The sequence below is a fragment of the Mustela erminea genome, chromosome 12 (genome assembly GCF_009829155.1).
Source record: "Mustela erminea isolate mMusErm1 chromosome 12, mMusErm1.Pri, whole genome shotgun sequence".
Classification (NCBI taxonomy): domain Eukaryota; kingdom Metazoa; phylum Chordata; class Mammalia; order Carnivora; family Mustelidae; genus Mustela; species Mustela erminea.
In genome coordinates this window covers 25,191,653-25,203,912 of record NC_045625.1, presented here as the reverse complement: position 1 = coordinate 25,203,912, position 12,260 = coordinate 25,191,653, and the positions used below count along the sequence as shown (strand labels likewise).

The 12,260-nt window shown below is 42.2% G+C and overlaps 1 protein-coding gene across 12 annotated transcripts in view; it reads left to right on the top strand.

Moving 5' to 3' along the window:
- ZNF462 (zinc finger protein 462) overlaps nucleotides 1-12,260 on the top strand; it is a 144,877-nt gene that overhangs the window by 79,499 nt on the left and 53,118 nt on the right. The window lies entirely within an intron of this gene.

The window sequence follows — 12,260 nt, the reverse complement described above, 5'->3', positions numbered from 1 at the left end:
TCCTGAGGTCTACTGTTCTGTTCTCAGGAGGAGCTTAGTGGACTGGAAGGAAACTTCATGGGCTCTTGGCAACAGAGGATTGGCTTTGAGTCTGACTTCTCTCGATGCCAGTTGTATTTTCCCGGGCAGTCGTGGCTTCCACGCTCATGTAGGCTTGGACGACGATACTATCTCCACCAGCTATCTGGAGAGAGTAAAGAGAAAAGGCACCCGTGTTAAATGCCCTACACAACGTCTGACACATAATGGGTATTGAATAAATAAGTGGTCATTTTACTGCTGTGATTCTCATCCTTTGCAGTTTTGGCCTTGGGGGCCATTGATAACAAGTGTGAATTTGGGGTTATTTTTAATGTAAGGGTTTAAAAAGAGAGCCTCTTCAGGTAACCTGAAGATTTGACAGCTCAGCATGTCAACATGGCCTGATTATCAGATTATCCAAAGAGTAAATGAGTAATCTTCCTTCATGAGGTCTGCAAAGAGACAGCTGTGGGAGGAGAAGGGAAGGCGAGTCCCGAGGCTAAAGCTGCCTTTACTGAGTTAGGGAACTTGGTGGCCTTGCCTTTCCAGCGGTCAGACACTATGCAAAACACAAGAGCTCCTTACTTACCGGTATTCTTGTCCTAGAGGACTTTGACTCAACAAGAAAGGCTTGTTATTTTGACTGTGGCTTGTAACAAAGTGGATCTCCTCGACTGTTGTGTAGTAGTTCAAAGTGTGGGAGGAAGCCAGGTGTGCTTTGTTGTTTTCTGGGAAGACTTCGAGTCTCCGAGCCGAGAGGACGGGGTGGGGCAGGGAGCCTATGCAGAAGGGGACAGGGTCTTCTTTTTGCACCTTGAGATGCTGTTCATTGGAAAAGATGGGTATAGAGCAGCAAAAGGCAAAATGTCATTTGATGTGGATTATAACATCTTTATTCATATGATTTTTAATTAATTGCTTTCTTCTTAAATGGGAAGCTACACCTGCAGAGCCATTTGGGTGAAATCGATGCATCCGCACGCCATTTCCAGCAAGGGCTCTTCCTGGGACATTTCTCCCCATGTCAGACCTTTTTTTCTTTTTCCTTTGCTCTCCTCCCATGAACGGTGGGCCTCAGTCACAGGGCAGGGGACTCCTCTGGACCACTCATTCCACCTGTGTCCATACTGTGCCGAGGACGGTGCTCTGTACAGAAGAATCCTATACAAACACAGTACCATCCTGGTCCTCTGACAGCTTAAAACCAAATATTGAGAAGACACTGTCAGCCTGGGTTTGAACCAAACATAACCTTAAGCCTGAGTTCTAAGCTTTTCAGGAGTGATTTCAGAGTCTTGAAAGTGAGACGACGTTGGGACCTTGGGGTGGGTGGTCGCGGAAACACGATAGTAGGATGTTGACTCTCTATGGAACACAGAGGGTTTGTCTTTAGTCAGCTACAGGAAGATAATTTGCAATATGTAGAAGTGTTTTCTTTTCCCTTCTATCGAAAGGACTCAGCCCTGGGTGGCAACTAGTGAGGCCCACGCAGAGGTCATTGGACTTGCGCTGGTTTTAATGTATATAAATAACCTTTATCAGTGGGTCAGCAGTGATTGGTTTAATTTGATGGGGGGACAGAAAGCTTCATTAGAAGGTAGGTAAACAGAAAGAAGGCATCACATGGGCTGTTCTCATGAGTGAATAATTCCGTGGAAAGAATCATAGTTTTTTTGTTTAATAAACATTTTCTCGAGTCCTTCCCATAGGTCTTGTGTAGCTTTGGATGCCCAGGAATGACTGAAGAGGTTGAAATTGGGAGGACTATTCGCTAGGGAGCTAATGGTGGATTCCTAGAAACGACTAAGTCTGGGGGATGAAAAAACAGCTGTGGGGCTAGACAGTAGCCTGTAAATCATGCCTTGAATGGTGTTTGAAACACGCATGTGAAATCCAATTGCACATTTTAATAGGGAGAAGCTCTGGGGCTGTTGGCTCTCAGTTCGGGTTTCCCACACTGCAGATGCCAGGACACTGTGAACACTAGCACCAAAAATGTGTTGCAGGCCTGGGGGGAGTTAGAGAGCTATAAAACCAGGGAAATCACCAGTGTGTCCTTGGCTTTGCGATTCCCTAGCAAGGGATGGGAATAAAACTGGTTGACATGCTCACTGCTGTGTGCCGTGGTCAAATGCTTGCAGTCTTGAAAGCGAGCCAGTCTTCTCTGGCAGGAGGAAATGGGATGAAAAAGAAGGTTCTTCCAAAGCTGCTTTCCCTCCCAGCCCAGAGGGAACCGCTGCAAGGGAGGGAGGGGAGCTGGGAAGGCAGAAGGGAGAAGGTGGAGGGGCGATTTCGCCCCAGCTGCCCGGCCACACACCTGTTCTGTACATAAACAGACCTCTTGGGCTCCGGGCTGTCCGTCTTGACATGTCTTACCAGCACGAGAATCCTTTCTAGATTCTCCGTGATCGGGTTTTTGGAAGAAAGAGCGACGGCTGCGTGGCGGTGGTTTTGTGTGTAGGATAATGGGAAATGACACGTAATTGCTATTCTAAACAATGCATTAAGGGGAGATCGTAAGGTTGTCAACAAAAGGAAGTGCTCTGCTGTTTGTGTTTACTGGGTTCCTTCTCCTGCCATAGAAAATGTAGGACTGGGTTTTATCACACTTTTTTCCCCAGCCTCTGCTTTCAGGACAGAAAAATACATGGACACACACCTCTGTAACATAACAAAGAAGCTAGAATAGCCTAGTTGAGTTAAGAGATGTGGTGAGGTCTAGAAGCTGCATGGTGCACGGGCGGTGGCCACGTCATTGGAAATTGAGCTATATCCTTCATACAAAGTCAGGCCAGTGGTGACATTTCATTATTTTCCTCCCTTGAATGTCCCCCAAAGAATGGATTATTTTTGTTTTTTTGTCTACCCAGTTATGCTGCATGGAATTGCCTGCTTTAGGAATTAACTACTATGCTGCGTTTAAAGCAAAAACGAGACACTAAGAACAGGGACAAAATAAATAAGGGGAATGAGGATGACATAGTTCTTTAGTCTATGCCCTAATGATAAGCTAGGGAGAACGCCATGAACCCATGGTCCTGACAGCTTTCTCTCTTTATGGTGTAGGTCTTGGTATGATCCACCCAGTGGAGAAGTCTTCACTGGTAGCAATCAGAAGAAAAATGTTGTAAGGAGCTTTGTGATTGTTTTTTTCTGTTAGAATTTTTCAGTTGGCTTTTCTATTCTAAACTCTAGAATAATGCTTGATAAGCACATTTTTAGCCAGATACCTCTCACTAAAGAACTGTAGGCACTTGTCATAGCAAAGCCTCGTGCGTTACGTGCTGAGTTTACCATTGGGTCACACATTCCCCATTCCAGAGTGGCCTTGCTAGCATATAATACCGATGCGTGCTACTATCTCTGTGCTTGCTACCCCTCTCCACCCCCCAGCATCTAACTTCTGCGTTTCCACTCCCAGTGCCTTTGAATAGGCTCTCCTGGAAGCTTGAAGGATTTCCTCCCTGTCTGCTTCTCTCTGTGAGCCTCTGACTTTCACTGTCTCTGAAGACTGACTTTTACTGGCCCAACCTTCTACTCTGGTAACTCTTCTATTTGTGATCTTCTCAGGGCTCTCTTTGTACTTGTGGATATGATGCTGGTTCTGTCCCATAACTTTCTGATGGAAGCAGTTAGCTGTAGGTACATATTAAATACTGACTTCTTTTGAATGACCAAGGATTTCTTGGAGACATCACAGTTTTCAATCCAGTTAACTGTATTGAGTCTCTTATGTCTAACTAACTCCACAGAACCAAATTAGGAGGGCACATTTCTTTCATTTCCATTTAAGAGTCAAGTTCAAAAGGCAAAAATTCTAAAGTTGAAATCTCATGGACTGCTTTAACAGAAATTTTCTGATACATTCTGCAAGAAGAAGAGATCTACCTTGATGAAGTGTTTTAAACATTGCCCTTGTTCTGTGCATAACAAGATCTTCTGTAGGGTGGGAAACCAAAGGTTGAAACAATAAGCCTTTCCAACCCTCAGGAGGAGACAGTGTAGCAGAGGTGGAGAGGAGTCACAATACTCAAGTGGTCACCTGTTTACAGAGCCAAATATATACAATCATGGACCCCAGAGTGGGCGAGCTTGTTCTCCATCTCTCACTAGTGTTCGGTGGCAATGAAATCCAAATTCAAAGAAGGTATAGGATGAAACTGACCAACGAAACTCATGGATTGATAACATTTTCTATTCTTCCTCAAAATTTTACCCACCAGGATTTTAACATAATATATTCACTAGAAGAGACTCTTTTATGAGACTGATACTGGTCCATTTCTACACAAATCAGGGATTAGCCAACTTTTCCTGGAAAGGGCCAGATCGAAAATATTTCCAGCTTTGTGACCCATACCATCTCTGTTACAGCTATTCAACTGTGCCACTGTAGTGTGAAAGTAGCCATAAGCACTATGTAGATAAATGGACACAGATGTGTTCCAATAAAACTTTATGTACAAAAACAGGGAAGACCAGATTTGGCTTATGGGCAGTGTGTCACTGACCTCTGCCCTAGGTAATGGGTGGGGTAGAAGGCGGGGATTACAGCCATACCCATGAAATTAATCCCGTCTTTAACAAATGTCATCATCAAGCTTTATATTTAACACAGACTATTCCTAGATGCCACTTGCAATGTAACTTGACCTAAATATATTCTTTATTTCATATATGAAATGTAGGGCATTGGATAGAATTTTTTAAAAATTAGCACATGAATTACATTTAAGCTTAAAAGAACATCTTCTCTAAGAATTATGTTGAGTCTAGCGCCAAGCTATCAACTCATTTAACCTTGACTGCAGCAATACTTGACACTTAAAAATTAAGATCTGAGATGCCTGCTTTTCAAAGAGAAGCTTTTCAGATTTCTAAATAGGTCAAACATAAAATTCAACCTTTAAGAGGATCCAATTAGTTGCTAGGGTATCAGACCTCCACACAGGTTCCAATTGCAATCAGATTTCTCTTGGGGTGAAGAAAAGAAGAGGTGGTTTCTTTAAAAATGACAATAATGAAGTGGAGACTCTAGAGTGAATAATTGTGAAGTACAAAGATTTCCATCGTTTCTAACACATGGGATACAAGGCATCATTTTAATGGCTTGACCGTAATTTTTAATAGGTTCCGCTGGTCACAGAAATTATCTGACCAGAGAAGACTAACCTTCCCTTTTTGACCTCAGAACTTCTACATGAAAATGTGATCTAGAGTTTATTTTAATGCTTATTACAAAGAATGGCATTTCTACCAGAAAGATTCAGAGGTTTGTGACACCAGCGAGGCCATGATACAGTGATTCTGGATCTCCCGTCGTATGCGCAGCGGTCTTCAGTCATTAAGCTGTTAGAACTTGGCAACCATGGCAAACACGAAACCCCCATAATCACCACCACCCCGAAGTTGTGTCACGTGACAGACTCTTCCCAAAGAATCCACCTGCCTGAGATTTCTGTGACTTTGTGAATTAGCCACAGTTTCATGTGCCAAGGATTGAAAAACATTTCAAGTGTAAGCCTTCCGTGTCCTGGGAACTTAGTCAACTAACCCATCTCCCCCTTCTCATGCCAAGAAAAACATTTGTTCATCCGAAATCTAAGCATATACTGCCGAACTCACCCAGAGCTAGTTCCTAGCAACACTGGAGTTTGCTTCCTAACTCCACGTCTGATTTTGGCATCTTTTGGTGGATGGAGATGTTACCTTAAGTCTCCTGGAATCTATGGTGTGGAAAGTAACTGAAAGAAAGAAGGAATCTGTTTTATCCTTTGGCAGAAAATATATTCGGTTACTGGTCGAATCAACTAAAACGACTCATCTCCGTTCTTTTCAGGAAGAAAGAATTTTCCTGGATTGTCCTCATCAGATTTTGTTGCTCTGGAACTGGAGCTAGGTATTTTAGCCCAGTTATATCCGAGATAAAATCCTTTTCTTGACACACATGATTCTGTAGGTCCTCTCCTTGCTTTCAAATGTTGTTCTGCTCCAGAGGGTTTTATGCAGGCAGAACATTGTATTTAGGGGGACCAACTTGAGTGAGCCCTGATTCAGAGGTGGAGATCCTGGAAAAGTCTTGCTGGATTCAGCAGAGGGTTTGTCCTAAGCAAGAAGTATGTGAAAAAGATTTTTGTTTGAAGGTGCAGAGATGGGAAGAAGATGCTAGAAATAATATTTTGGAAACAACTATTATTTATTTTTAGAAATAAATTATATGAGTTTTGATGATACAGACCAGGAGAGCATGTCCAAATAGTATACACATTTCCCTGTTAACTCATTCATCCTCCGAAATAACATCCTATGGAAAAAATGGACACAAGAAGTTCAAGTAGTAGGGTCTGTTTGCATCTTGTTGGATTCACTCCTTTGCAGTCTGCGCCCAGGAAGGGATGAGTTCCTGCCACAGGGGCTCTTTACTTTGCAAGCAGTTTCAGAGCCATCAGCTGGACCCAAAGGAGGTGTTTGGCTATGAGTACAGAGCCCAGCTAAGGTTTTATTTACCAGTACACGGCTCTTGGAGCAGTCATTCCAGGGCTAGGTTCTTCAGCTTCCTCAGGGACACAGAATATTCTTAGATGATTCATGCAAGCCACCCTCCTTATGTCATCTTTAATTTTAATGTACCGTGAGCCCTCCACCAAAGCAGCAGTGAGAGCCAGTTGAGCAGTAGGGCCTTCTAAAGAACCCTTAATCTAGTCCTTGGCTTTTTAGCCTTGCTAGCTATTTTTTCCTCCTTGACCAATTTGAAAGTCGTCCATTCTAGTTTTGCTATACAGGATTCTGTCTCTTTTTTAATTCTAAGCAATAAGACTATCATTGTTTTTATTTTTTACATTCTGCTGATTGCCATAAGTTTATCATCTGGTTTAGCATGTCTGATGAATCAGGGGTACAAATTATTAGTCTCATTTTTCTAGAGAGGAGACGAATACCCCAAAGAGTGGCCTGATGAGTCTAAGAGTCACAAAACCTATGTGTGTGGTGGAGCTTGTCTGAATCCAAACCTTGTGCCCTTAACCTTTGTGTCGTCTCGTGGCATTCTTACAGCAGAAATGTACATCCATACATGATCCGGAGTGGCTAAGGGACAACCTCCTCTTCCATGTTTGGGGATGCTAGAATTTTCCAAAGGAAACTTGGGCCAAGTGTTTATTATTGATTGATATTTAGACCTTAGATTAATCGATAGACAGTGTTGTTAGAACAGAATAGAGTGAAGTGAGAAATTGTGCATTTGGTTTTTAATAGTTATAGCCTTGGAGAAGAGAAGAAATTGAAGAGTCATGGAAGGCTTCTTGGTGGAGGTGGGGTTCAGGCTGGTTCTCGAAGCATGAGTGAGTTTTGCATAGGTGGAAGCCCATTCAGGGTAGAAGGAGTATCAGAAGTGAGCAAATATACAGGAGGAATCCTGGGACACACGTGACCAACCTGGCTACCGCGGAAGGCGTACATTAGGGAGAAGACAGTTGGTGAGTTGAGCAGAGGTAGAACCAGACTGTAGTGGTACTTGGTTACCAGGAAGGCTTTAGATTTTAGAGATGCAGGTTGAATAGCGGCAAGAGCTCTATCTGTTTTGGAAGCAGGAGGGTACTTTTGAACTAATAAACTAGCATCTATAGTCTTTGAGAATGAACTTGCATTAAGAATAGTCCTGAGAGGGGCACCTGGGTGGCTCAGTGGGTTAAAGCCTCTGCCTTTGGCTCAGGTCATGATCTCAGGGTCCTGGGATTGAGCCCTGCATTGGGCTCTCTGCTCAGCAGGCAGCCTGCTTCCCCCCACCCCCAACACCTGTCTCTCTGCCTACTTGTGATCTCTGTTTGTCAAATAAATAAAATCTTTTTTAAAAAAAAAAGAAAAAAAAGAAGTCATGAGAGGTAGTTAGCCCCTTTTAAGATGCCCACATATCTTATTCTTTTTTATTACAAAGGTAATACCTACTCATAATTAAAGAACAGCTTTATGGCGGTACATAACCTAAAATGTAGGAGTCACCCTTAAGGCCAGCCTTCTTGTTTTAGTAACTGAAATAATCTCTATTAACAATCTGCTCTAGAGTCATCTAGATGTTTGTTCTATAGGTTCTGTTTGATTTTTTTTTTCTTTACGAAACTGGGACCATAATATATAAAGTATTTTTTTTCATGTTTTTGCTCTCACTTGATAGATTCATTACTTGACTCATACTGTATTTTAAAATTTGAGGGTCCTTGTTTAAAAAAAACAAGAATGATTCCCCTTCATATAATAAATATCGGGCATTTAAAGGCTTCATTTATATGTGTGTGAGTGTGAGAGAGAGAGGGAGATACGTGTTTAGGATGGCATTCTCAGAATTAGATAAGGCCTTTGAGCTTTTACCAATCAAAAATCCATTAATTGTGTTAATTTTAGGGCTCACTTATTGCCTAAAAAATTTAAGTTTTTTTCCTGCTGCTTGAGGCTTAATACATTTGAAATATTGGCAAATTGTCCATAAGTTAAATGACAAAATCAAGATTACAGACTGTCTAGACTGTTCTGAGTATGAGCTGTAAGGAGATTTTGCTAGGTGATAAATATAAAATATGCTGGGTGGCTTCTGACCCTCATACTTTCTGCCAGTACTAGACTTGCCAAATTTTCTTAAAATCATTGCTTATCATATCTGTCTCCCTAGCTAAACTGTGTGCTCTCTGAGGTCAAGGACTATATCAGATCCCTAGTGCTTGGCAGGCCATTCAATAAATATTTGTTGATTTGAATTAGGGCAACAAAGTGAACCATACACAAGGAGAATTGACAGAACAGTAGTTTGTATGTGGAAAAGCCTGGGACTTTCGGTGACTGTGAGCTCAGCTGTGCTGCGTAATGTTTGGGAAAAGCCAGTGGATTTGGGCTGCATGAATACCATGATGTACCATCCTATCCTGTTGCACATTTCCTTGGTCACACCTGTCTTCTCCAGTTAACTAACTTTGGCCTTCTCCCCAGTGACAACACCATATCCCTTTCAACTCTCTATAACCAAAGTGACTCATCTCTTTCCTCCAAGTGGCCAAGAAGAGGGAGCACATGCCTTACTCGCTGCTACCTCTTGAGAATATTTCTGCTTCCTTCATTTAATGGTCCTTCTCAAATACCTGCTGTCTGCTGATTTCCTCCTCCTGATGTTCTGGAATGTTCTTTCACTTTTCTCAGTGAACTCAATGCCAGATTCACAGCTTTCCTTTTTATTCTAACCATGACCATCATGCTCTAGAACTTCCAGTATACGAGACTCAGTGAATTGGTCTCTTCAGGTTGAGATGCTTAACCTCCTTCCTGACTGTGCTCCAACCACCATTCTCCTGTGCCTGAATTCACCCTAACTGCTTCATCTCCAGCATCCCAAGCTCCAGATTCTATGATCAGGCCGCCTGGGTGGCTCGGTTGGTTAAGCGTCTGCCTTCGGCTCAGGTCATGATGCCAGGGTCCTGGGATGGAGCCCTCTGTCAGGCCCCTTGCTCAGCCGGGAGCCTGCTTCTCCCTCTCCTTCTGCCTCTTCCCCTGCTTTTGCCCTCTCCCTCACTCAAATAAATAAGTAAAATCTTTTTTTTTTTAATCTTAAAAAAAAAAAATAGATTCTCTATGACCTCTCTACCTACCCATTTCAGAGGGGCTTTCCTCAGCATCCTGTGTCTCTAACTTCCCAGGCCCCAACCCCAAAGAACTCTCACTCCATGTTCTCTGATTTTAGTCAGTCATCCGGGCTCCAATCCCAAGCATTGCCGATCTGTTTTCAAGGTTATCTTTGTTAACCACAAATCTGATTTACTTTAAAGAATAGAGTTGAGCTTATTGTGATTTCTCCCTTTATAATGCCAGTTTCCCTGCCAGTACACCAAGTTTCTCTCTGGTGAGCACCGGGAGTGGAGTCCCCAGCACTGTTGGATGTTGCTGGGAACTGCAGTCTGTCTTGCCTGCCCCAGAGCTGACAGTGGATCAATGGCGGGAGCCACTCTGTGGTTAGCAGCCATGGCAATCGCAAAGGATTGTACTTGTGCGTTGTGATTTCACTGGTACTCTGTTTTACAGTTATTTTTAAAAATTTTGCCCGTGGGTAAGTTTTTAATTAGGAATACAGACAGGAGAAGATGAGGAAATCCACTTGTACTTTGTGTGCAAGAATAATGCCACCAAGGTGTCTGTTAGAAAAGACCTCCATCATGATAACTAAATCAAAGGCAGTAAATTGTTGGGGTTTTTTCCCCATTTTTAAAATCTATTTTTATTTATTTATTTTTATTTAATTTTATTTTTTTCAGTGTCCTGAGATTCATTGTTTATGTACCACACCCAGTACTCCATGCAGTATGTGCATGGAGTACCCCACCACATGGCTCACCCAATCCCCCACTTTCCTCCCCTCCAAAACCCTCAGTTTTGTTTCTCAGAGTCCACAGTCTCTCATGCTTCATCTCCCCCTCCAATTTCCCCCAATTCACTTTTCCTTTCCTTCTCCTAATGTCCTCCATGTTATGCCTTATACTCCACAAGTAAGTGAGTTGACTTATTTCATTCAGCATAATCTCCTCTAATCACATCCGTGTTGATACAAAAGTTGGGAATTCTTTGTTTCTAATGGCCAAGTAATATTCCATTGTATATATGGACCATATCTTCTTTATCCATTCGTCTGTTGAAGGGCATCTTGTCTCTTTCCACAGTTTGGCAACTGTGGCCATTGCTGCTATGAACATTGGGGTATAGATGGTCCTTCTTTTCACTACATCTGTATCTTTGGGGTAAATATCCAATAGTGCAATTGCAGGGTCATAGGGTAGCTCTATTTTTAATTTCTTAAGGAATCTCTACACTGTTTTCCCAAGTGGCTGCACCAACTTGCATTCCCACCAATAGTGTAAGAGGGTTTCCCTTTCTCCACTTCCTCTCCAACACTTGTTTCCTGTCTTGTTGATTTTGGCCATTCCAACTGGTGTAGGGTGGTATCTCAATGTGGTTTTGATTTGAATCTCCCTGATGGCTAAGGATGATGAACATTTTTGCATGTGTCTGTTAGCCATTTGTATGTCTTCTTTGGAGAAGTGTCTGTTCATGTCTTCTGCCCATTTTTTTGATGTGATTATCTGGTTTTTGAGTGTTGAGTTTGAGGAGTTCTTTATAGATCTTATATATCAGCCCATTTTTTGACGTGATTGTCTGTTTTTTGAGTATTGAGTTTAAGAAATTCTTTATGATCTTGTGTCATTTGCAAATATCTTCTCCCATTCCATGGGTTGCCTCTTTGTTTTGTTGACCGTTTCCTTTCTTGTGCAGAAGCTTTTGATCTTGAAGTCCCAAAAGTTCATTTTTCGCTTATGTTTCCTTTGAAAGGCAGTGAATTGTAAGTAAAATTCCCAACTAACTAAGTCCTATAGGTTGTTATGTCAATAATAAGACTGTTTTTGCTCACACAGCTACAGTGTACTTAAGTGTCTTGCCTATGTTACCTACATTGTGAAAGACTGGAAAACATCACTCTTTAAAAAATTTAATTCTATGTGAAAGATAGATTTATTTTTTTCCTCTTTATTTTTTTCAATGGCTTTATTTGTATTTGCCTCTCCAACCCTGTAGCTTAACAAAAAGCTTTATGATCCTTTTTACTATGTTTCCTCCTCTTCTAATTTTCTGGGGTATTATCTAAATCAGGTTATGCCTCAGGAAGAACGTTGAGAACATAGATGTTCACTAGTCTTGTGTTGTCAGAGTAGCAAAGAGTTTGAAAACTAGAGGACGGAGGAGTGATGGTTCTGGGCAAGTCAAGAGCAGGCTTAAAATTTGATTTATTTATGTATTTATTTATTAGCCATTTTCTAAACTGAGAGAAAGCAAAAAAAAAGAAAAATAGGTGTGAGAAAGAAGTTTTGTTAACTAATATACTGAGTGAATGGGTGGTTTGCATACCAGTCATCATGCTCAATACATTAAAGTTGAGAAGTGCCCAGAGCCACAGACCCTCCCCTCCCCTGAGCAAAGGAGCAGCTCTGGGCTTCCAGTGTCTGGAAGGGGCGTGAGGGGTACTGATACCAACAGGTCAGTGACATTCAGTGGCACCTTGAGCCTGTCCCAAGTCTGCTGGGCATTCTGGTGGCCGTGGCTCCCCTCAGGCGCTCACCATCAAGGGAAGCATCCACATGTCCCAGGGAACCCATTCCCCAGCTTGTAACCATTTATTTTCAGTGGAATTTTGGAGGCCTGCTAGGTTCTGACTT